The sequence below is a fragment of the Salmo salar genome, chromosome ssa09 (genome assembly GCF_905237065.1).
Source record: "Salmo salar chromosome ssa09, Ssal_v3.1, whole genome shotgun sequence".
Lineage (NCBI taxonomy): Eukaryota > Metazoa > Chordata > Actinopteri > Salmoniformes > Salmonidae > Salmo > Salmo salar.
This window is the reverse complement of record NC_059450.1, coordinates 109,208,379-109,234,210: the sequence shown is the minus strand read 5'-3', so window position 1 is coordinate 109,234,210 and position 25,832 is coordinate 109,208,379. Positions and strand designations below refer to the sequence as shown.

The 25,832-nt window shown below is 44.3% G+C and overlaps 1 pseudogene; it reads right to left on the bottom strand.

Annotated features, from left to right (window-relative positions):
• Window positions 1–13,990: 13,990 nt before the first annotated feature.
• LOC123724081 (protein MB21D2-like) lies at window positions 13,991–24,170 on the bottom strand (annotated as a pseudogene).
• Between the last annotated feature and the right edge of the window lie 1,662 nt (window positions 24,171–25,832).

The window sequence follows — 25,832 nt, the reverse complement described above, 5'->3', positions numbered from 1 at the left end:
TTAGAACACCTACTCATTCCAAGGGTTTTTTATGTATATTTTACTATTTCATACTTGTAGAATAATAGTGAAGACATAAAAACTATGAAATATTTACAATGGAATCATGTAGTAACCAAAAAAGTGTTAAACAAATCCAAAATATATTTTATATTTGAGATTCTTCAAATAGCCACCCTTGCCATGATGACATCTTTGCACAGCGTTGACTATTCCACAAGATAGGGTGCATCAGATTCCATCGAATAACATTTTCCTTATAGCGCTACTCTATTTGTGATTTTTACATTGGACTCATTTGTGTTCAAAACACTCAGGACGTTTGGTTCTCACATGCTTTTTAGCTGAGCTCAGAAGTCCCTTTGATCCCATTTATATAGGCCTAAGATTTCTGCTGTTGTAGCCTTGAGGCTGAAGATGTCTGGATACACACTAAACTACAAGTCCTGTTCTTTTCCAGATATAGTCTCAAGTGATGACTCAAATGGGTGCAGGTGTAGGCCGAGGAATTTAAACATGTTTGCAGGATTTTATCAAACGGGTTTAGTGTGTGAGTTTCCATGGTAACACAGGTTTGGCAATCGTTACAGTGATGTTACTTTTGTGTGACCTGTGGGCAGTAGGGCTGAAGGGCTGCCTGGCTGTAAGTTGCTATGGAGACTGTAATGACATATTACATTTTAGTGGCTTCAAAAAAAGATTGAAATTGAAAATGTTATGGTCTTTGGGCCTAGTAGGGCTAGATGTAAGTATTGCCCGATAATAATTAGGCCTATATGGTACTGGTTTATGGTTCTCAATATTTCTAAGGGTGTGTCCTAAATGACACTCTTATTCCCTGAAGTGTGAGTGCAGTACTTTTTTACCAAGACCGATATGGCCCTAGACAAAAGATAGTGCACTATACAATCTTAGAATTAGGGTGACTCAAGGAACCTGATTTCTCAGGAACCGTTGGAGTTCCTCAAGAAACCGTTGCAGTCAGCGGGTTTATATTTGCACAATTGGTTAGTTGAGGGGTTCTTGGATGAACTTTTGTGTTTCAATGCTGCAAAGGCTTCTGGAGGAACCTTTGTGCTGGAGCTTGCAGCAGAGCACCATTGGAATTTATTTTGCAGTTGGATTTGTTGCGCTGCCAGATTCAAAAGCAGAACTGGCATTATGGGCAGGCCTTAGGGGCCTGTCCAAATAAAAATAACAAATATTGATAATTTATTTGACCGAGATGTGTGCCGACAGAAAGACGCATCAATCTCAGCTAAAGCAACCCGAACGAGCAAAACAAGAGTCCCTCTGTCTCAATATGTAGCCAATTTATCTGATGCTGTCTGGCCTGGAAGATAAGACAGAGGGATGCTGTTTTGCTTGCTCAGGATGCTTTCTCCAGTGAGATAGTTTCAGCCACTTGCGAATTTGAAGGAAAGTTGGTGGGTGCACAGTGAACTGTTCGATTGCTAAAATTATTTTGGACGAATGTATGCAGGTTAATTAACCTACTTTTTGAAGTGATTTGTTTGACAATCAGATGAAAAAAATCATGATTGGTTGTGTTCTTGCCATATTAAAAGGTAATACATTTTTACAGTTAAATTACATGTCTTTACTATAAAACCAAAAATAAATGAATTCACACATAGGAGGTCCAAAAAATCAAATACCCGTCCAAATGATTCTGATTCTGGCGCCGGCCCTGCTCAGAAGAAGATTAAAAACATGCTGTTTTGGCGATAGCTTTATGGGATATCTAGCGACTTATAAACAATTATCCATTCCTATATAAGTACGATTACTCGGATGGTATTGCGCCATCCCAACCTTCGCTCTCTCTCAGCTTACTCTCTCCTCTTCCATCCTATCATCTCTTTCCCTCTGCTCAAACCTTCTCCCAACCTAACTCCCGATTCTGGCTCCTCAACCTCTCTCCTCCCTCTCTGCATCCTTTGATTTCCTCTGTCCCCTATCCTCCAGGCCGGCTCGGTCCTCCCCTCCTGCTCCAGTGGCTCGACGACTCACTGCGGAGCTCACAGGAACTGAGGGCTCCCGGGCAGCCGAGCGGAAATGGAGAGGAAAACTCGCCTCCTGCGGACCTGGCATCCTTTCACTCCCTCCTCTCTACATTTTCCTCTTCTGTCTCTGCTCTAAAGCCACTTTCTACCACTCTAAACTCCAAGCATCTGCCTCTAACCCTAGGAAGCTCTTTGCTACCTTCTCCTCCCCTCCTGAATCCTCCTCCCCCTCCCCCTCCTCCCCTCTCTAAGCGGATGACTTCGTCAACCATTTTGAAAAGAAGGTTGACGGCATCCCGATCCTCGTTGCTAAGTCAAACGACACTGCTGGTCCTGCTGGCCACTGCCCTACCCTGTGCTTTGACCTCTTTCTCCCCTCTCTCTCCAGATGAAATCTCGCGTCTTGTGAGCCGCCGGCCGCCCAACAACCTGCCCACTTGACCCTATCCCCTCCTCTCTTCTCCAGACCATTTCCGAGAGACCTTCTCCTACCTCACCTCGCTCATCAACTCATCCTTGACCGCTGGCTACGTCCCTTCCGTCTTCAAGAGAGCGAGAGTTGCACCCCCTTCTGAAAAACCTACACTCGATCCCTCCGATGTCAACAACTACAGACCAGTATCCCTTCTTTCCTTTCTCTCCAAAACTCTTGAACGCGCTCGCCCGGCCAGCATTCTTGCTATCTCTCTCAGAATGACCCCTTCTTGATCCTAATCAGTCAGGTTTCAAGACTGGGCATTCAACTGAGATTGCTCTTCTCTGTGTCACGGAGGCTCTCCGCACTGCTAAAGCTAACTCTCTCTCCTCTGCTCTCATCCTTCTAGACCTATCTGCTGCCTTTGATACCGGGAACCATCAGATCCTCCTCTCCACCCTCTCCGAGCTGGGCATCTCCCGCACCGCGGACGCCCTGGATTGCGTCCTACCTGACAGGTCGCTCCTACCAGGTGGCGTGGCGAGAATCTGTCTCCGAACTACGATGCCCTCTCACCACTGGTGTCCCCCAGGGCTCTGTTCTTGGCCCTACTCCTTTGTCGCATATACACCAAGTCACTTGGCTCTGTATCCTCACATGGTCTCTCATATCATTGCTATGCAAGATGACACACAATTAATCTTCTCCTTTCCCCCTTCTGACAACCAGGTGGCGAGATCGCATCTCTGCATGTCTGGCAGACATATCAGTGTGGATGACGGATCACCACCTCAAGCTGAACCTCGGCAAGACGGAGCTGCTCTTCCTCCCGGGGAAGGACCGCCCGTTCCATGATCTCGCCATCACGGTTGACAACTCCATTGTGTCCTCCTCCCAGAGTGCTAAGAGCCTTGGCGTGACCCTGGACAACACCCTGTCGTTCTCCAACCAACATCAAGGCGGTGACCCGATCCTGTAGGTTCATGCTCTCAACATTCGCAGAGTACGACCCTGCCTCACACATGAAGCGGCGCAGGTCCTAATCGGCACTTGTCATCTCCCCGTCTGGATTATTGCAACCTCGCTGTTGGCTGGGCTCCCTGCCTGTGCCATTAAAACCCCTACAACTCATCCAGAACGCCGCAGCCCGTCTGGTGTTCAACCTTCCCAAGTTCTCTCCACGATCGCCCCCGCTCCTCAACGCTCTCTCCACTGGCTTCCAGTCGGCTCGCATCCGCCGCTACAAGACCATGGTGCTTGCCACGGAGCTGGGGGAACGGCCCCGTACCTTTAAGGCTCTGATCAGGCCCTACAAAACGAGGCACTCCGTTCATCCACCTCTGGCCTGCTCGCCTCCCCTACCTCTGAGGAAGCACAGTTCCCGCTCAGCCCAGTCAAAACTGTTCGCTGCTCTGGCACCCCAATGGTGGAACAAGCTCCCCTCACGACGCCAGGACAGCCCGGAGTCAATCACCACCTTCCGGAGACACCTGAAACCCCACCTCTTCGCGAAAAATACCTGGGATAGGATAAAAGTAATCCTTCTAACCCCCCTTAAAAGATTTAGATGCACTCATGCAAAGTGGTTGTTCCACTGGATATTATAAGGGGAATGCACCAATTTGTAAGAGTCGCTTCTGGATAAGAGCATCTGCCAAAATGACTAAAATTGAAAATGTAAATGTAAATAGCAATGGGTGAATAATACAACACATTGGTGTCAACTATATTATAACTGTAGCCTTCCTGTTTTAGATTCCAAAGATTTCTTGTGATGATAATGACATTTGTTTACTTGATGATAACCTTGCGTACACTGTGATAAATCATGTGACTAAACTGAATAAAAAGAAGAAGAAACTACTCAGAAACAAAGATAAACGACATAACAATGGTAGTAAAAGCTTTGGAGCACCATAAATGAAATTTTTGGGCAAAAAGGCAAACTCCGCTCCATCATGCATTGAATCAGATGGCTCATTCATTACAAAACCCACTGATATTGCCAACTACTTTAATAATTTTTTAATTGCCAAGTGCATTAGCGAACTTAGGCAGGACATGCCAGTAACAAACAGCTGACACTACACATCCAAGTATATCTGACAAAGTTATGAAAGATAAGCATTGTACTTTTGAAGTCGGTAAAAGTGAGTGTGGAAGAGGTGAAAGAAAGTATTGTTGTCTATCAACAATGACAAGCCACCGAGGTCTGACAACTTGGATTGAAAAATTATTGGATAATAGCGATCGAGTATTGCCAATTCCATTTGCCATCTTCAATCTAAGCCTACAAGAAAGTATGTCCTCCAGGCCTCGAGGGAATTCAAACTAATTCCCCCTACCTTAAGAATAGTAAAAAGCAACCCTTTATTTGGCTCAAATAGCTGGACCAATTAGCCTGTTACCAACCCTCAATAAACTTTTTGGAAAAAATGGTGTTTGACCGATACAATGCTATTTAACAGTAAACAAAATTGATAGACTTTTCAAAGCACATAACTTATAGCGAAGGACATTCAACAAGCACAGCACTTAGCACAAATGACTGATTGGCTGAGAGAAATTAATGATAAAATGAGGGGCATGTTTTGTTAGACTTGAGGGGCATGTTTTGTTGGTTTTTTATCATTATCGAACAAAAGTCTGCTGCTGGAAAAACGAATATGTGTTATGGCTCAGACCCCCTGCTATATTGTGGATGAAGAGGCCAGTCTAACAGAACACAGAGGGTGTTCATTAATGGAAGCCTATCCAACATAATTCCACTTAGAATCACAATTCCCCAGGGCAGCAGTCTAGGCCCCTTCATATTCAATCTTGATTAACGCCATGCCACTGGCTTTGAGTAAGGTCAATGTGTCTATGTATGTGGATGACTCAACACACTATACACGTCGAAGCTACTACAGTGACTGGAAATGACTGGCAACACATAACAAAGAGCTGCAAAGTTAGTTTTAAAATGGGTAAGGAATAATTTAGTCATAAATAGTTCAAAAACGAAAAGCATTATATTTGGGACAAATCATTCACTAAACCCTAAACCTCAACTAAATATTGTAATGTTCTTAATGTGGAATTGGAGCAAGGAGGTCATGGTGAAAAAGATGTTATTGTACAGTAGCTAAGATGGGGAGAAGTTTATCCATAATAAAGCTACTGCTCTGCCTTTAACAGCACTATCAACAAGGCAGGTCCCAAAGACCCTAGCTTTGTCACACCTGGACTACTGTTCAGTTGTGTGGTCTGGTGCCACAAAGAGGGATTTAGGAAAATTTCAGTTGGCTCAGGAACAGAGCAGCACAGTGGCCCTTAGATGTAAAGTACATATAGGGCTAACATCAATAATAGTAGTGTCAATCTCTCCTGGCTCAAAGTGGAGGAGAGATTCGACTTCATCATATTTGTGAGAAGGAATATACCGAGTTGTCTGTTTGAACATTCTGGCACACAGCTCAGACACCCATGCCATACCCCACAAGACATGCCACCAGAGGTTCTTCACTGTCCCCAAGTCCGGAACAGACTATGGGAGACACCACAGTACTACATAGAGCTATGTACATCAAGTAACTCAAGTGCAGGGTAAAATTAGATGTAAAAAACGGATAAAAATACACCATATGGAACAGCGGGACTGTGAAGCAATACACACATAGGCACAAACACATGCATACAAACACACGATAACATACGCACTATACACACACGTACACATGGATTTTGTGTTGTAGATATGTAGTAGTCAAGTAGGCCCGAGGTCACCGCTCAATGTGTTGTGAAATCTGTTGTGAATGTATTGTAATGTTTTAAAATTGTATAACTGCCTTTAATTTTTGCTGGACCACCGGAAGAGTATTTTTTAGGGGATCCATAATAAATAATAAAATACAAATACACGTTTAAAAATGCTTGGATTTGTTTTGGATGATCTAACTGCTAGGTTGCAGGCATTGGGTCACTTATTTGGAATGTTTTCTTTAAAAAGAGCCAGGTTGGGTTGTTGATGCTAAGTTTTGATGCTGGGTATTGAAATATAACCCAGAGGGGTCAGATGAGAAGACTCGGGCGTGGCTTAGTAAAGGCGTCGCTCAGATAGTTATTCTTGGCCCCGTGAGAGTGAAACATAATTCCTGTTTTTCGGTTCTGTTGTATTGTCATCACATGTTAAGGTTAAACACTGGACAGTTTGTAGCTTTAATGGGCTTACAGATGTGTATATGAGTTGCTCAAGTTGCCTATCCCAATGTTGGAATAATTACCACTTTATTACTATATAAAGTCGTCATTGCATTTGGATGACTGTCATGGTTCTATATGTAATCAGCAATGTTAATATTATATTACAATGTTGCTACAATATATTATTAAAAAGGTTTAACATTTAACCCCTCCCATCACAAACAGGTTCCTGTTTAGCTTTTACACAGGCGGCCAGTATCGCACATATAAAAGACAATCTGTGACAATTTTTCACAAATCGAAAGCATCATGTGACAGGGGATCTTCAAATAACATTTTCCAGAGGGGTTCCTCGATGAACCTTTGTGAACTGGAACGGTTCCCTGTGTAATTTTAGAACCCCAAAAGAAGGTTCTTCAGGCTCCTTTACTTCTAGAGTTTGCCGGTAATAAGGGGCTGGGATATACTAAAACCCCCTGAGGGAGAGAAATTAACATAGTGAGATAAGGGAAACTGAATCTTTGTATCTTTCCAGACTTTGCTGTGGGCTGTACATCACTAAGTGTATTAATGTTCTAGAGCATGTCTAAAGGCTACTTTCTAAAGGTTAGGATTGGGGGGGGCATCCTAGATCTGTACAAAGGAAAACTTCCCCCTTGAGCATGTGTGCTTGCAGAGTTGGGGCTGGAAAGAGAGGGAAGGCCACACGGTTTGGAAGTCTAGGCCGCAGGTGTCCTGGCACCGGGTGTGACAACAGGAAGGCAAAATAACCTGGCAGAGGTAGAGAGAAGAGAGGTAGAGAGAGAAGGTAGGAGAGGAGGCTGGTGGGGGTGGCACACAAGAAGCTAGAAATAGGATTATCCCAACACATTTGAATGTTTTGGGCCAGAGCTCGCCAGAGTGTGAGGACAAATTCAGAGAACACAGATATAATCAGTATAATTTCAGATTATATATCATTATGTGCCCCCAAAAAGAACTGTCAATTTCATCAACCCCCTACCTTTCATAAGTGCTTTTTATTAATCTACAAGGAAATGGAGGACCTATAAAGTAGACTACAATACAAAAAACAGAGACTCATTTTCAGTCACAGTAAGCAATACATGAAGCCCTTTAGTCAGTATGAAGGTGGAGTCTAAATTGATTTCCAAAGTCTCTTCAGAGAAGGGAAGCAACGTTACCAAACGTTCAGATAGAAATGCTTTTTGTAGAAGATCAGATTTTCTTGGCATGCATAATTGAGCATCATGTAATATATATTCATTCCATTTCTATCTGCAATGTTTCAACCCTCACTGAATACACCGGCATTCCTACATGTCAGTCTCTCAGGACAATTAATTGTTGCACCCCATCAAATCATATCAGTCCCTGCCACCTGACTCATCCAACCATATTCACCATGCCATGCCCTCCCTGTTGTTACATCACATCTGGGGCCTGTTTGAATACCACCTTTCCACCTTCCTTGAGGTAATTAGTGATCTGACAAAGGTTGGGTTGAGTGAAAGCAACAGGGTGGTAAAACTGGCTTTCACTTTTCCAAGACTACAGATCAGGGATTACCTACCAAAAGGGAGAGGTAGGACGCCTGTATAAGTGTGTGCGAACAGTGCTGTTGTCTGTCTCTGCCTTACCTACCAAACATTAGCCGAAGAGCAGTCTGGGAGCAGAAGGTTGTCAATATTAGTGATCAGTATCTCCACTCCTCAAGAGGAAGAATCCCAGGCAAGGGACCTCTATTCGTTTCTTTGGCCAAGACACCTCTATTCGTCCTTCCACAAGACACTGTGTTGGGCTGAATCTCAAGTCTTTTTTTCTGTCATCGCTTAATCAGTTCAAGGTAGACCAAGGCGCAGGCGCATGAGAGTTCCAACATGTTTAATTAGGTGTGAAACTCACCAAAACAATAAGAACAAACGGTAAACGTGAAGTCATGGAGTGTGGCTAAACTGCACCTACACATAAACAAGATCCCACAACTCAAAGGAGGGAAAGGGCTGCCTAAGTATGGTTCCCAATCAGAGACAACGATGGACAGCTGCCTCTGATTGGAAACCACCTCAGCCAAAACAAAGAAATAGAAAAACTAGATTGCCCACCCCACATCACACCCTGACCAACCAAACTAGAGGAAGAATAAACGTCTGCAAGGTCAGGGCGTGACAGTGGCTCTCTCTCCCGGGCAAAGGCGGACTCCCGGCCGCAAACCCGAACCTATAGGGGAGGGTCCGGGTGATCTATTCTTGGCGGCGGTCTCTGATTCGGGCGTAGCCCCCACTCCGCCCGCTGATCCCCCCTTCTGTGTCGCGGAGGAACCAGACCGTGGATCATCGGCCGGAGGCTCTGAACTGCCGACCGCCTTGAAGACTCTGGACTGCAGGCCGCCGCTGAAGACCCTCTGGACTGCAGCAAGACCGCCGCTGAAGACTTCTGGACTGCAGACCGTCCCTGAAGACTCTGGACTGCAGGCCGTGAAGACTCTGGACTGCAGACCGGGCCGCTGAAGACTGGACTGCAGGCCGCCGCTGAAGACTCTGGACTGCAGGCCGGAGCTGAAGACTCTGGACTGCAGGCACACGCCGCTGAAGACACTGGGACTGCAGGCCGGCCGCTGAAGACTCCTGGACTGCACGGACGGCCGCTGAACACTCTGGACTGCGACGCTCGCTGAAGACTCTGGACTGCAGACCGTCGCTGGAGGCTCGGACGCAGGCCGTCTTAGGAGGTTCCGGACTGTGAGGCCGTCTCCCAGGAGGTTCGGACTGTAGGCCGGCTCAGGAGGTTTCGGACCGGGACCGTCGCTGCAGGCTGCGTGCGATCATCAGTACAGGCTCGCGCCGCGGATCATTACCGGAGGCATCGTACATGGATCTCATCCCTACAGGCTCCGGGCCATGGATTATCACTGAGAAGCTTCGTGCCATGGATCATCCCCTACAGGCTCCGGGGCCATGGATCATCCGCACAGGCTTCTTTTTGCCATGGATTACTTGAGGCTCCGGGCCATGGATTATCACTGGAGGCTTCCGCGTGCCATGGATCATCACTGGAGGCTTCACGTGGAAGCCAGAACAGGTCTCACCAGATTGGGGAGACGCACTAGAGACTGATTGGAAACACACTCAACCAAAACAAAGAAAAGAAAAACTAGATTGCCCACCCCACATCACACCCTGACCTAACCAAACAGGAGGAAAATAAATGTCTCTAAGGTCAGGGCGTGACCACTTCCATGTGTATGGAGTCCTTGCCTCTTTCTCTCCTTTTTTGCCTCCAAGTTTTGTGCTGTAAAAGGTATTGGATGAATAGTTATATATCTACTAAGCGCCAGTTTAGGAGAAGCAGGACGTCTGAGGATGGCAAGATGCTGAGCTTGGTTCTCTTCTTGTCTGACTGACTTGAATCCCCTGGCTGCTACCGTGATGTTTCCTTCCCATGAGACCAACCATGCTCCCTCCACTCCAGTCTTCCCGAACTGCTTCAATCAACCCTTCCAGCCATCTACTACATTTTACCCTATCTAAATCAACTTTTGTATTTCTTTTTTTCTTTGTTTCCCTTTTTTTCTAGTATATGGATTCAGCTTTTCTGTAGAACGTGTCCAACTCAAAAAACCTTACTATATGGATTGGAGGATATGTGATCCAAGGTTCTGGATTATCTTCTGGCTTTCTCTCCTTCAATGCACTTTGGGGGAAGGATGTGAGGAGAGAGGATGAGTGGAATCGGGGAAAGACAATTGCGAAGGAGCCAAGTACTCAAGGACAGCAGCTACCACAGCTTAAGGCAATTGAACACTACACTAACATCGCTGACCTCTCGTCAACTCTGATGTTGTTTTTGTCTGTAGCCAACCTAGTGGTGCACACACTAAACAATATGGCACAGACCGGGTCACACACACTACAAGATTCTTCACTTGGTCGTGAAGTTTCTCGATACCACGCTGTCTCACGAAAATGATGTGATTAGATTTAACTTAGCTACAATGAGCTTGTGGCTCAAAGCAGCCTCAAGCGTTTTCCGTCAGACATTCGCTTGCCATATAGGTTGAAATATCTAGCCAATTTTGAATTGAATAGCATTGCTTGTGAACTTCAGAGCTAACGATTTGACACTTTGGCTTTAGTTATAGGTAAATACATACTAGTAGTAGTCATAAGCTCCTGCTCGAGGTCTTTACACATTCTGGGTGATGGTATCATCATCTCACTGGCTTCTTCTTTGGCAACCTCTCATTGGCTATTGCTGACCAAGCGTTCTCAAAAGCGTGTTTTACCAAATCTCACACTTAAAAGAGCATTGCAGATTTTTTGTGCAGATAAATCAAACATGTTTGTAAACTCGGAACATCTGGGACTGCTCAAAAGAAGATTGGTAGCCCTCAGACTGCGTCTCTGAAACGCTCATTAAACGGCGTCGGTGACAGCAGTGTTTAAATGAGCAATGACATGGGGATTTTGACAGCTAAATTGTAGCCAAAATCGAAGTAGTGTACACCGGCTTTACATATCTGTGCCTACATTACCTTATTCGGTCACATATAGAAGCCAAAACCTATGTAATTACATTGCAGTTGAATACATAGCTACAACTTGTTATACAACTGTAATACCTTTGTGTGCATGTACAATTGCAAGGATTTGTACAATAACTCTGTGGAGAGTTTGCATTCTTAATGCTGAGTGCCAAGCAGAAAGGCATCAGATCTCATTTTTTGAGTCTTTGGTATGACTCGATCTGGGATCGAACCCCCAACATTCCCATTTGGGAGGACGGACTCTGAAACAACCGAGTTGGTGTTTACAAATGTAATGCATTTAAAAATGTAAATAAGTGCACAAACTACAAATAGGTATACTGTAATGGCAGAACCTAGAACCATGCAAAGTGGGACCCATGTTTCATATCACAGTGAGATCATGTAAGTGCCGTCAAACTCATTCCACGGAGGACCGGAGTCTCCTGCACGGTTTTCGCTTTCCTCCCTTGTACTTGATTGATGAAATAGGAATTTACTAGTTAGTAAGGAACTCCCCCTCACCTGGTTGTCTAGGTCTTAATTGAAGAGCAATCAAAGTCCAGCTGACACTAGGCCCACTCCATATAATAATTTTGTCACCCCTGATGTAACTGATATAATTTGGATACAAAGAGCCAGACAACAGTGTAGGATCCTGTGCATCTTTATTCATCACACAAATTGATATTGTTTGCAACATACTGTATCATTAATGTGCATCAGACAAGCAACTGTTAAATGTTATACAATATCGTTTTGACAATTATTTTCAAGCAGTTTCTCTTTAGAGTTGTTAAATATGTTTAATTATATTTTAGCTTGATTATAGTGTGTTACCATCTACAGAAAATTTAATTTGATCATTGGGGGGACTTGCTCTCCTTCTCATACTGTATGGTCACGTTTCAGGCTAACTACATTGCAGATATTTATGTGCATCAACCCATGGTCAATCGATTTGTACAGACAGGCATCAGATTGCTATATCATATGATGTGATATGACATCTCGCCCTTAGTTGTGATATGACAGCTATCCAGGCGTTGTGAGATTTAGCAGGCATCTGCAATGTAGTCAGCCGAATAAACCAGTATGCCGTTGAAAGGCCAGTCCAGTGATTAATCCGAGATTGATGGTAAGGCAGTGTGTTTTTAATTTTTATTGTTTAACTAGGCAAGTCAGTTAAGAACAAATTCTTATTTGCAATGACGGCTACCCGGCCAAACCCAGGCGACACTGGGCCAATTGTGCCGCCTATGGGACTCCCAATCACGGCCGGATGTGGCGCAGCCTGGATTCGAACCAGGGACTGCAGTGATGCTTCTTGCAATGAGATGCAGTGCCTTAGACGCACTAACGCCACTCGAGAGCAAATGATCCCTGCCGATGGTGAGGTTGCTCATTTGGTCCATGACAGGTTGACTCAACAGGATTTGAAGAACCTCAGGCCACGCGATTAGGTTAGTGCTGACAATGCCGCTGCCAGATTGGTCCATACAAATGATACAAGCAGGTTCCCACTGCTGTTTACAATACTATATACACAGTAGCTACGCCCATGTCCAATTAAAAATACATAATTGTGTGTTTGTTCAATAATTTGCATAACCAGTCAATCATAAAACATCTTCATAAGGTCAGCAGCAATATGGAAAATAAGAATCACAGTAAATGTTTCGAGTTCCATATAACACAAACAAACAAAAGGACAAGGTCCCAGAGTTCTGAATATCACAAATACGTAACAAATACACCATTTCACTGATCAGGAGTGTGTATGATGAGTGTTAGCACTTGTATTTGTGGTGTGGTGTGGTGTGGTGTGGTGTATGGTGGAGTGGAGTTGGGTGGGGTGGAGTGGGTGGGTGGAGTTGGGTGGAGTGGAGTGGTGTGGTGTGGTGTGGTGTGGTGTGGTGTGTGTGTGTGTGTGTTTGTTTACTAATTGCACTTGAGGATGAAGATATGTGAATCACATTGCGGTTAGATATCTTTGCAGGTTTTTGGCATATTCTGGATAAATCTGTAACTGTTCACTATACACATAGGACATGGACATGAATGCAGAGAATGCTTAAAGTTAGAAACATTTTTGTCATTGCGATACAGCTTATTGGAATAACAACTCTAAACCAGTAGGTATTAATTCAGAGCATTTTGCCCAATGAAAAAAAAAGACCATTAAATTGCCTTCCTAAAAGATATGCAACATTTCAGACTTCATCACAACTTCCACCATAACTGTGTGCCTCTACATTCTGTGCAAAATAATACCAATGTCCACACACACACATATCCACTCAACTCTCTTTATGTACAGTTATGGCGTTAGTACCATCAGTTCCCCTACAGGGACTAAGCCATTCCTTAACTTTCCGAGAAAGACCTTGAGTACCTCTTCTTCCACCTGTTTCATGTAGTCCTGTAAGGCCTTCTCAAGGTGACACGGCACTGTAGGTTGGTGGGGTGTGGGGACAGGTAAACAAAATGAGGAAGACACACCATTGCACAAAGCACTCTGTAGCTCTGTGGCAACCTTTACTTGGGAAACCGACTAATTTGACAACTCGACCCATTCGATCTAGTCAAAGGAGAATGGGTGATGTGGGAGAGGAGAAGAATAGCTTTTTCTATTTTGAAGTCTCAGAAGGGCATCGTCGTGCGGAGAGTGCGGCGCGTCACGTCATCGGGAGTTGATGAACACCGAGATGGACTTTCGGGGTTCTCCGTCACCAGCTGCAGCACTAGCAACCAGCGGTCATCCGGCTGGTGCTCGCCTTGTCCGACTGTGGCGGCGGCAGGTTTGAGGCACTGCGCGCCAATGCAGTTCCAGGGTCGGTCGGTTGGCACTTGGCGTGCTCAATGGTGAGTGCGCGGGTGCTCGGCCGGGTCAGAGGCGCTGGAGCTTTGAGCTTGCGGGCGTGGGCATGGCCATCTCGTCCGACAGGTGCTCCAGCATGTTGCACTGTGGGATGAAGTAGTTAGGGCATCTTGTTGAACAGGCAGTTCTGCAGGTCATCGATGAGGCCTAGCAGGAAGTGGGCTGAAAAAGTCTTCCTGGGACAGGTAGGTGGCGGGGGACGATCGCAGGCCCACAACATCATGCTGCGCGGAGTGGTAGGGGCTGATGGCCTTGGGCTTGACAGCAGCTTGATAATGATGGCCTTGCTCAGGCGAGGCCTGCATCAGGCTGGCCGAGATGCACTTGTGAGCTGCACTTCGCTGCGCGGAGCGAAAGACGAAGCGCCACTCATTCTCCCTTCACGGCCCGCCCAGCCCAGGAGCAGGCAGGCACCAGGTAGAAGCGCTGATCACCTCCTCCCTCTGTGATCTTGCCGTCCAGAAGTGGTTCTCCATCAGCCAGCTCTGGGCCACCGCTGGCCATCCCATGAAGGAGACCACAGGCATGATGTCTGCAGAGCATCTCGGCTGCTGCCCACGCCCAGGATAGCGGAGATGATTGTGTGCCGTTCCGCTCCACCTTCTCCCACGCGGGGCATGCCGCTGGGGCTTCTTCTGGATCTCCACCAGGACCACGCCTTTGATGGACTCATAGAGACAGTCGGCCACCAGTGTGGGTGAGAAGAAGAAGTGATTGGTGGCGCCATTGATGTGGTCTGCCACTGTGCAGCAGTCCTTCCACTTGTTGATGGTGCCTGTTCGGCGTAGGCTCAGCCACGAGTGGCACAGGGCTGGTGGCGCATGTCCAGAGTGACCGGCTGGTTGCGGTCGTGCAGCTTGAGCGCAGGCACGAGGAGAAGGTGGAGTCCATGTCTGTAGTCGGTGCCTTGGCGTAAACCTCAGCTCATCTAGGTCCATGTACGACCCGCCTCCCACCTCACACCACCTGACAGCAGCAGGTACTCGTTGGCCACAGGAGCTTCTGGTCCAGTTTCTGCACCATACCTGATGGGAGAAGAATAAGGGGATTAATAGTAGCTGTGTGGTCCAGCGGTTAGAGTTGGCATGGGTTGAATCCGGCCCTGCCCGTTGACTCATCACTCCTCCTACCTTTCCTGTCTTTCCTTGCCTGTCCTATCTGTTCAATAAAAAGGACAAAAATACAAAAGGAGGAGACTGTCCTCCTTAAAAAATAGGGGGATGAATAGACAGCATATAGCTAGCCTATGATTAGGTTTTTAACAGTGCAAATTCTCTGTAATAAGGTAGCCTATGCTATTTCAAGGAATGAGCATTACACGAGGCCTGTACTCTGGAGGCGGATCGATTTGGAGGTGGAGGGTCCGTCATGGTCTGGGGCGGTGTGTCACAGCATCATCGGACTGAGCTTGTTGTCGTGGGCAATCTCAGCGCTGTGACCACAGGGAAGACATCCTCCCTCATGTGGTACCCTTCCTGCAGGCTCATCCTGACATGACCTTCCAGCATGGCAATGGCACCTGCCATACTGCTTGTTCTGTGTGATTTCCTGCAAGACAGGAATGTCAGTGTTCTGCCATGGCGGCCCGAAGAGCCCTTATCTCCAATCCCATTGAGCACGTCTGGGACCTGTAGAGGATTGGATGGTGAGGGCTAGGGCCATTCCCCCAAATGTCCAGAAACTTGCCTGTGCCTTGGTGGAAGTGTGGGAGTAACATCTCACAGCAGAACTGGCAAATCTGGTGCAGTCCATGAAGAGGAGATGCACTGCAGTACTTAATGCAGCTGGTGGCCACACCAGATACTGACTATTCCTTTTGACTTTGACCCCAACGTTTCAGGGACACATTATTCAATTTTTGTTAGTCACATGTCTGTGGAACTTGTTCGGTTTATGTCTCAGTTGTTGAATCTTATGTTCATGCAGTATTTGCATTCGTTTGCTGAAAATAAACGCAGTTGACAGTGAGAGGGGCGTTTCTTTGCTGAGTTTAGTTCCTTTTCATACATTTTTAACCTGTGAAATCAACATGGTTAAATTGACTCAATTAGTGCAGATTGAGCAGCTTGCTGTGGAGCAATTAAGATAGCTGTTTACATTTTTGATTAGTCAACTAGTGCAGTCGCCGAGATGTGACTGAAATTTCACAGGTGGGAGAGAGCGGTGGACATGGAGGGCTTGGCTTGAGTCATGACATTTGTATTTGTAACTAAACATAACATCATTAACCCAGTTCTCAAGATTTGAAAAAGGTATTGTCCGAACACTAGAATCACTTTCATGCGGGTTTTGGTTTCGTTCCTCAAAATGTTTTATTATTTTCTGTTCTGTTCCTAGACGAGGTTCCAACCCGATACATGAAATAATATTAACACAGGCTAAATAAATCTCCTGTCATAGTCATCCTACCTTCCCATAACATTTCAGATGTAAAAAATGACTGCCATTATCTTATGCATGTCGTTTGGCTTCTGGGTTCTGTGTGCACTGCAGTGGACTGAGCTATTTTAGCATGCTCCGTTAGCGTATTTGAGTTTATTTATGTGGACTGCAGTGCTCTGTCTCTTTTCTCTCTTCCTCTTCACTCATTTCAAAAAGTGTCTGTTCCCTCTCAGCCATAACCCCCAACACTTGTAAGAGACGGGCCCGAGTGGCTCAGGCGCTGTGGTCTACTGTCACTGTTTGTTTGAGACACTGTGACTTTGGGACACTAAGCGCAAAAAACCCAAGTGTGTAGGCCTACAGTGCAAGTGTGTGTGTGGGTGTGGAGGCTTGTATTACTGTCCTTGAGGTACAGTAAATTCCTAAAAAAGTCCCCACAAGGGTAGTAAAACCAGGAAAATTGTCCCTCGTGGGGCCATTTCCTAGGTCTCCATGAGGGCCGAAGACTATTTTAAGTTTAGGGGTTAGCTTTTAGGTTTAAAGTTACAATTTGAGTTAGGGTTAAGAGTGCGGAGTAAGGATTAGGCTTATGGAAAATAGGATTTTGAATGGAAATAAATGTTAGGTCCTTACAAGGACGAGTAAAACTATATGATGTGTGTGTGTGTGAGAGAGAGAGAGAGAGAGAAGAGAGAGACTGTGCTACTGTGAGTCTGTGTGTGTGTGAGACTGTGTGTGTCAGTCTGCTACTCTTTTATGTCTGCTCACATCATCTGAGTGAGTTTTCATAGTGTCAAGTTTTCTGCACTGCTGCAAACAGTACACCACCACAACGGATAGCCTAATATGCCAGTCAAATCAAAGTTATTCAAGTTAGTGCAGTGATATTCAAACTTTTTCAGCGGGGACCCTATTTCTTCCTGCAAAAATGTAGAATTTTATATCCAACAAAAAAACTTACATTCATTACATTTTAATGAAACCAATAAATACATTTACTCAAAAAATATTTATTTTCATCTTTCTCAAAAGCGTTTGTATATTGTCCCATACAATGATTTGTCATCTTAATTGTTTTATAAAAAATGGTGACCCCACTTTTCAAGGAGGTCATGACCAGACTTTGAATGCCACTGAGTTAGTGGGCACGTTTGAGTGATAAGTCTAAAGAAACCGACTAGACGAAAGCCGAGGAGTGAAGTCAGGAGGTTCAACGTGATAACCGAGCACTAACTTGGTTTTCCAACAGCAAGTCTCAGATCAACATGGCAGTGTTATTGTTAATAAAGTTTTTCTTGTCGAAATAAATATGTCACCAACCACCATATCACACACTCACAAATAGATTGTGTGTGTTCATTGTCTAATGAATTATTAAGAGAGAATCAAATATACACATTAATTTGTATATCACTGCTATATAGCAAACGGCAAGAAGTTAGTTCCTGTTTCAGCCATGTCATAGGTGGCACACAATTGGCCCAGCGTCGTCCGGGTTAAGAGAGGAGGGTTTGGCCGGGGGCTTTACTTGGCTCATCACGCTCTAGCACCTCCTTGTGGCGGGTCGGGCGACTGCACAGGCTGACTCTGGTTGACAGTCGAAAGGTGTTTCCTCCAACACATTGGTGCGGCTGGCTTCGGGTTAAACAGGCAGGTGTTTAGGCGGTTGTGTGGTCATGTTTTGAGAGGACACATGACTTGACCTTCGGAAAGGCCATTGGGAAGTTGCGGCGCTGAGACAAGGTCGAAATTGGGGAGAAAGGGGTTAAAAAATACTGACATCTTATTCTGGTACTTAATTGATACCTCTATTCGGCCACCTCGTCATAATTCTGACCACTAGGTGTGTTATAAACTCATCAAAAAATAAAGCGATCCCTTTTTCAGGACCCTGTCTTTCAGATAATTCGTAAAATTCCAAATAACTACAGATCTTCATTGTAAAGGGTTTAAACACTGTTTCCCATGCTTGTTCAATGAACCGCAAACAATTAATGAACATGCACCTGTGGAGCGGTCATTAAGAAACTAACAGCTTACAGACGGTAGGCAATTAAGGTCACAATTATGAAAACTTGGGACACGAAAGAGGCCTATCTACTGACTCTGAAAAACATAACAAAGAAGATGCCCAGGGTCCCTGCTCATCGTGAACATGCCTTAGGCATGCTGCAAAGAGAACATGAGGAGGAGGGAGGAGAGGAGGAGGAGAGCCAGAGGAGGAGGCCACACAGGAAGAGCTATAAATTGCAATGTATCCGTACTGTGAGATGCCTAAAACAGAGCAACAGGGGAGACAGAGCGGACAACTGATTGTCTCGCGATGGCGAACCGTGTAACAACACCTGCACAGGATAGGTACATCCAAACATCACACCTACGGGACAGGTACAGGATGGCAACAACAACTGCCCGAGTTACACCAGGAAAGCACAATCCCTCCATCAGTGCTCAGACTGTCCGCAATAGCCTGAAAGGCTGGACTGAGGAAGCATGGGCCTGTTGGCAAGACAGGTCTCACCAGACATCACCGGCAACAATGTCACCTATGGGCACAAACCCACCGTCGCTGGACCAGACAGGACTGGCAAAAAGTGCTCTTCACTGACGAGTCGTGGTTTTGTCTCACCAGGGTGATGGTCGGTTCGCGTTTATCGTCGAATGAATGAGCGTTTTACCGAGGCCTGTACTCTGGAAGCGGGATCGATTTGGAGGTGGAGGGTCCGTCATGGTCTGGGCGGTGTGTCACAGCATCATCGGACTGAGCTTGTCATTGCAGGCAATCTCAGCGCTGTGCCTTACAGGGAAGACATCCTCCTCCCTCATGGAGTACCCTTCCTGCAGGCTCATCTGACATGACTCTCCAGCATGAAAATGCCACCAGCCATACTATTGTTCTGTCGTGATTTCCTGCAAGACAGGAATGTCAGTGTTCTGCCATGACGAGGCCATATCTTAATCCGTATGAACACATCTGGGACCTGTTGGATCGGAGGCGAGGCTAGGGCCATTCCCAGAAATGTCCGGAAACTTGCAGGTGCCTTGGTGGAAGAGTGGGTTAACATCTCACAGCAGAACTGGCAAATCTGGTGCGGTCCATGAGAGATGCACTGCAGTACTTAATGCAGCTGGTGGCCACACCAGATACTGACTGTTACTTTTGACTTTGAGGGGGCCCCCCCCTTTGTTCGGGACACATTATTCAATTTATGTTAGTCACATGTCTGTGGAACTTGTTCAGTTCATCTCTTAGTTGTTGAATCTTGTTATGTTCATACAAATATTTTAACATGTTAAGTTTGCTGAAAATAAAAGCAGTTGACAGTGAGAGGGACGTTTATTTTTTTGCTCAGTTTATTATGTAGACTACAGGTCATGGTTAAGACCTCATCACAACCTGATAATAACCACCTGACTACAGCTTATTACCTACTGTAAAAAGGATTGCAAAGGATAAAGTTGGATATTGAAAACCTTGTTCATTACATTTCTATTTGTTTCCATAGGCACCAATTAAAGTTTCAATCTGCAACATATTCTTACATTTAAAATAGATCAAGCAATGGCAAAAAAACAATCACCATCACAATTCTTTGCAAATCTGCACAGTAATTGTTTCATAATTTAACCACAGACATTACATGCACTTAGAAAGACTGGGACAGAGTATATAAATGCACATTGGGATTTTTATGAATGCCTAATAAGAAGTGGTGTAATCGGGTAGATCCTCGCCGAGGACGCAGAAGGCGATCTGCAGCATAGTGGACCTCTTGAATTAGTGGTGTGATGGGTCAGATCTGCAGTGAAGAGAATAGCTTTATTACAAATTTATCAATTTCAGATTTTGAAGAAAACTAGAAAAATACTTTCCTGAAAACTTTGTGGACTCAGCTGGCTAAAAAGTATTTCCGTGGTACTAGTTGAAGAAGTCTGTTACAGTTATAGCTTAGAGAGGTCTTAAAAAAGAGCAACTTGCTCATATACATACTTTGCATCCTCCTCCACCACAGTCTGGGACATATTTTAGGACTTTCACGGAGGGCCAGGCCAGTAACACATCAACCTTCTGAGTTTTCAGGCTTTTCATGACACTTACTGTAAGCATTTTTTACGTTTTCTAAAGTTATTGTGATCATCATCACTCTGTCCGTCTCTCACACACATACACAGACAGAGAGACAGACAGCAACACCGTCATTAGCTAAACAGATTTCAAAATGTCAAAATGCTAGCTAGCTGCAGGAGGTAAAAATGTTAACTTACCATGTCCATGGAAGATTAAGCTAGAGCTAATGTTAGCTAGCTAAAAATTAGCCAGCTAGCAAAACATTCATGAAGTTCTTCTCCCCAACAAACCACTTCGCCTTACTTACAAAAGTAAAACAAAGAATGCAGGAGAATGTTGTCCTGTTGGGGGCTGAGGGGCAGTATTGACAAGCTGGATAAAAGCATTACCCGATTTAGTAGTTTACTACTCCTGCCCAGTAACTGGGAATATGCATATAAATTGTTGTGGATAGAAAACACCCTAAAGTTTCTAAAACTGTTTGAATGGTGTCTGTGAGTATAACAGAACTCATATGGCAGGCAGGCCTGAGAAGATTTCATGCAGGAAGTGGCTGCTGTCTGACAGGTGTGTCGTTCTTCCTCTGTTTGTAGAACTGAGGATCTCTGCTATAAAAATGAGGCGCTCGGCTCCCATAGGCTCTCAGAAGGCGGCCAAAAGCTGGACTCGTGGCTTTGCAGGCTCTGGCTGAAAAAATGGCGCGTTTGGGTGGTGGCTGGTTACAGTGCTGCATGAGACTCAGGCGCGTGCCCAAGCGTCGACCCGAATGCTTTGTTTTCTTTCACTCTGTTTACCTAAGCATGAATTCCCGGTGGGAATATTGCTCGTGTTTTTACGAGAAAAATGGCATAAAATGGATTTTAAACAGCGGTTCACATGCTTGAAAATGCGGTAATGGAATATTTAGAATTTTTTGGTCACAGTGCGCCATGCTCGTGACCATATTCCCCGCCGGATAGTGTCTTGAGCATACGAACAAAAACGCCGCTATTTGGATATAACGATGGATTATTTTGGACCAAACCAACATTTGTTATTGAAGTAGCAGTCCTGGGATTGCATTCTGACGAAAGAACATCAAAGGTAATCAAACTTTTGTAATATTAAATCTGACTTTGGTCAGGCTAAACTTGGTAGGTGTCTAAATAGCTCGCGTTGATGGCTGGGCTATCTACTGAGAATATTGCAAATGTGCTTTCACGAAAAGCTATTTTTAAAATCGGACACCTCGATTGCAGGAGTTATATATATCTACTAATTCTTAAAATAATTGTATAACGTGAAAGTTTATAAGTGAGTAATTTAGTAAATTCACCGGAGGTTTTGCGGAGGTATGCAAGAGTTCTGAGCGTCACATGCTAATGTAAAAGCTGGTTTTTGATATAAATATGAACTTGATTGAACAAAACATGCATGTATTGTATAACATAATGTCCCTAGGTGTGTCATCCTGATGAAGATCATCAAAGGTTAGTGCTGCATTTAGCTGTCTTCATTGGGTTTTGTGACATTATATGCTAGCTTGAAAAATGGGTGTGTGATTATTTCTAATGGGTACTCTGCTGACATAATCTAATGTTTTGCTAGATTGTATTTGTTTTTTAGAAATAGGACAGTGTGGTTAGATTAATGAGAGTCTTGTCTTTAAAATGGTGTAAAATAGTGTATGTTTGAAATTGAAGTAATAGCATTTCTTAGGTATTTGTCCGCGCCACAGGATTACACTGGCTGTTGCGTAGGTGGGACGATTTAGTCCCGCCTAGCCCAGAGAAGGTTATCGAAGTTTTTTGTGCACATTTCAAAGCTGTCATTTGTTTTCCAGCTGTGGTGACTGTGTAACCTACCGGGCGCTCTGTCCCAATGACACTTGAGCAATGTGCTTGATTGCTCAAGCTGCCTGCACCCCGCGCTGAGATCTATTGCAGCTAGCACCGATTCCAATCAACATTTTTGTTGGAACAGATATACCTACCTCCTCCCCAACAGCTACTGACATTAAAATAACAATGCGTGCAGTAATTTGGTGCTGAAAAGCTTTAAGGGACAGTACAATTGTCAGGGGTCAAATTCAGGTGGAATAATGTTTAAATAAATGGAATAAATATAGGGGTTTGTAAATCCTGGTGGATTGTAGTAGGATATTGAGGAAAATAAAATACATAGGCCTATGTGTTTTTTTGTTAAATTCACGAAAACGAATTTAGTTATAAAAAATCTAAATTGCATTCAGTGGAACAGAAGAAAATGCACAGTACAATAAACAAAGCAGTTTACCATTAAAAGCCACACACAGCAAGCTACCAGATATTATTCATTTAAAAAACATTATTTCATTGTATAAAGTTTTACTGTATTTTAACGACGTTACATTTTTGTAAGGGTATATACTATATTATAGTGCATGTTTATCTTACATGCTGGTAGCCTAGAACAAATATTATGGAAGTGAATGTAAACTTTTCTATTTGGTGGACTGAAACTACGAAAAGCATTGCCATAGCCTGTACTAAATCAAAAGCATTTTAAAGCATAGATCCTCTTAATTAGGAACCATCTCCGATAGCTATAGGGCGCGAGACTGCTCACACGTTTAGCTTGCTAATGACCCTAGCAAATTCGATGCCTTGGGTGAAATATAAAACATGTTTTGTTAACCGGTATTTCATCACCTGCCGGATAAAGTAAAATGGCCCTATAGAGTTAATCGGACCGGACAAACTGAAGAGGACTCTTCGAGTACCATTAGCCCAAGGTAAACCCATGATTATACCGGACTCGGGAAAGAGCTCCGCCCGCATGAAGCCCCCCGAGTCCAAGTCACAAACAGAATGACTAACTGCTGACTGGGTCCATGAGACCTAACCCTTTTGGTGCTCTTGCCAGCTGTTGTTTGCCAACTGTTCCTAAGCACAGATGGCACCCAAACCCTTCTGAAAAAGAACATTACTCCAATTTGCCGTTGTAATGGTTCCAGTATATATATTCAATGGGTGCTGGCCCACAAACACTAGGCACATGTTTATTAATTGAGTAGCATTTTAGATAACTGGTCAGTAGTTCGATCAGATTAATACATTATTTTCATGACATCATGAAAAAAACGTATTGGATAAATCGGATTTATTTTATGGGTATAAAACCTCCCGACCAGATTTCAACCGCCGTATGCCCTCGAGCATTGGTAATCACAGACGGTTGCAGGCAGTGCAGCCTATGAATGATGTAAGACTAAATAATGAATTATTATATTGTTCAATTTGTATCTAGGACTGGACAATGATGGGTCAGAGACTGAATAAGTATTCAGGATTTATAATTGACCTCTTGATTTGATCTCTGATAGATTTGAAACAGCACACAGCACAACAGCACACTTGCTTTTATTATTGCATCCATTCACCACTGATCAAGCTAGCGGACTGTGGTTGTTAATTGAGAATTGTCATAAATACGTTTCGCATAATACACATTTTTAAAATCTGCCTCATTCTAGGTTAAAATGTCAGCTAAACAGACGTGATTTTCCCACCCACAATCTCTTACCGACGCATGAAAAAAATGAAATCCTTGGCGGTGTGAGTCTCAAGGCGCTCGCTGGTCGTCATATTCTCGCTGATCGTGTTTGCTAAATTCCGGAATCATTCGGTTCAAATCCTCGAAGTTCTTCCCCGAAACCTGAAATCGAGCTCGGGGTAGCTTTCCGGCATGGTCTTGTTTGTTATTGTTCGTGGAGCTGGGAGTCGCAGTGGGGCTGTTTAAGCTATTTACGGACCCAAACCGGCTGGTTAGCGCAGGGGCCGCCATGTTTGCAAGAAAAAAATGCACAATGCGAACGCAGGCGTCCCAAAGGCCCCACACTGGCTACTTCGGCTTGAAAGTTCAGGACATCGGCCGCTGCTTGCACCAAACAAATCGGATGTCCTTTAGAATTTTTATGCAGGGGTGTGCAAAGTGCACTCCAACACTGAAAGCTGTGGTTTCAATGACTGTTCGGGATGGCTGTCGATGATCGTGAGGTACAATGGTTGTCGGACGATGTGTGAGAGTGATGAAAGTCAAGTCGATGATGGTGCTGGTGGCGCTAGCCGAATCAAGCTCCTCCAAGCGACGAGGAATTGCACTGGCACACGTATGCTAGCGATACGTTGCCCAGCCTGTTACTGATGTTTGGAAGACCTTCTTCGATTAAATTTTATGTTAGACTACACCTATTGGTGTATTGCCTGTAACTACTACACGGGGTATTGAAACAAAAAACAAAACAAAATACTATTCATTGATGGTTGTTTGAATACGCAAAACTATCCCACTCCTTCAGTCACATTCAAATAACGTCCTTACACACAGGCTCAGGTGTACGTGAGGACGGAGCGTGAATCGAAAGGATTCCTTGTAACGCTCAGCCGCACTCACAATGATGCCTATTTTCCCCGATTTCCTCTCCTTTTGCACGCTGGCGCAGTTCATAGCAAAATTAAAAGTCCAGGTTCTTAACATGCAACATGTCACCGGGTAAAGACAGTTTGAAGTTGGATATTCAGCGCTTTCAAGCCACTTGAGCCACAGACTCCAAATAAGTGTAAGTATTGAAAAATTACACACAACATTGCACAAGGTCATATTTTCACGATTTGGACATTAATTCGCTTTCCAAAGCTGATAAACATGTGGAAATGTAAACGGCATTTTTGTATTCCTAGTTGAATTGTTAGGGGGTGTAAACAAAGTACAAACTTTTTACATTCGAATTTCAATAAGCTACGCCCAGGTCATGCCCTACTTGATCAAAGAAGGTTCAGAATGTCCACTGACCACTCTTCTATATTGCACACCCTTTAGTTTTATACATTTTCATCTCAGCGATTTTACATTAATTTTACATTTTTTTAAAATGTCGGTAGCTCCTTAGTCATGTGACCTAATGACTTCAAACAGGTCCAGAATGTGTTACACTCAGTGAGCCATACATTGCACACCCTTTAGTTTGTCCATTTTTCATCTCACAAGATTTGACATTAATTTTTCCGGAAATTAAAAATGTCAATAGCTCATTGGTCATGTGACCTAATGACTTCAAACAAGGTTCAGAATGTCCAATGACTGTGCCCTTCTATATTGCACATCCTTTAGTTTGTCAATTTTTTTTTTTCATCTCCACACGTTTTTAATAAATTTTTACAATTTTAAAATTTCAATAGCTCCTTAGTCATGTGACCTAGTGACTTCAAACAAGGTTCAGAATATCCACTCAGTGGGCCTACACATTACACACCCTTTAGTTTGTCCATTTTAATCTACTTGCATGATTTTTACATGAATTTTTCAGAATCTAGAATTTCAATAGCTCCTTGGTCATGTGACCTAGTGAC